A 1,213-nucleotide genomic window follows, 5' to 3' on the forward strand; every position below is an offset into this window, starting at 1 on the left:
GCATTGTCCACTTATACTCTTCATTCCCCATCTTTGAATCCTTCCAAACTGGTAGTATCAGTAGATGAAATGGGCAGTGTTGTTAGGGAACATGAGGCATGAGAAAGCAGTCCGGAGATGAGATTGTTGAGATAACCTACCAGAATATTGGAATCCATGGTTTAGGGTTGGCAGAAAGTAGTAGATGTTTTTCATGGATTGGGGTTTCTTTCCCGTTGATCTTTTTCATGGATTAGGGTTTCTTTACCAGTTGGGAGTTAGGGGTTTAGGACCATGGGTCTGTGTTGCAAGAGACTATTTGCTTTCAAAGCGGGCAAAGGGTACTGGAAGTAAATGGATTCTATGTTGTCATGGGGGCGCAAAATCCAGACTTTTCAGGATTGTATGTGTATTGCACTTTTGAGGCAATTGTCCAAAAATCTAATTTTACCCTTAGTTGTGAAGTTTAATGCTCCAAAAATATTGTAGATCGAGAATATCTATAGACATTAGAAAATATTGGAAAGGAAACGAAAATATGACTATTTATTCTTAATATAAGGAGGTTTCGGTAACTTTTAGCCATTGAATATGAAATCCAATCAATGAAAATGTGCACAACATTTGAGAAAATTTGTATTGGATCTTGTGCTTAAACAATGATACATCTTCAATCACCGGATTTCAAATCTCATGGTTAATGATGATTGTGATCACCGTATATCAAAAGTAAATAGTTTCATTGTATAGATTTCTTAAAGTTTAACCACAAATTATTTATTATTTGAAATTAAGTTCTTAGAAATGACCTAAAACTTGGGCGAGACATGGCCGGTTTCTTATATTGTACGGTCAATTCGAAGTCAGGGACGATGCCGAGTCCCGAGTCCAAGCCTTGTGTTTGAATATCACATGAATACGAAGCATGTATGTCCAAACTGTTGATTCTCTGGCCAAAGGAAGAGTTAACTTTTCTTCTTTGATGGTCACTTCTTTTTAGTGACATTTTTGTTCTTTATTATTGTATACCTTGGATTTTTCTATGATGGTCACTTCTTTTTAGTGACATTTTTGTTCTTTATTATTGTATGCCTTGGATTTTTCTATGATTAATGGAAGTTTTATGTTATCGTTCAAAAAAAAAAAAAAACACGAAGCATGCATATCCAATGCGTAGAATGAGAGACATTTGATAAATGAAAAATGATTCGTCACATTTAAAAGCAAATTGAAA

The sequence above is a fragment of the Amborella trichopoda genome, chromosome 1 (assembly GCF_054954075.1).
Source record: "Amborella trichopoda isolate Santa Cruz 75 chromosome 1, AtrichopodaSantaCruz75HAP2 v2.0, whole genome shotgun sequence".
Classification (NCBI taxonomy): domain Eukaryota; kingdom Viridiplantae; phylum Streptophyta; class Magnoliopsida; order Amborellales; family Amborellaceae; genus Amborella; species Amborella trichopoda.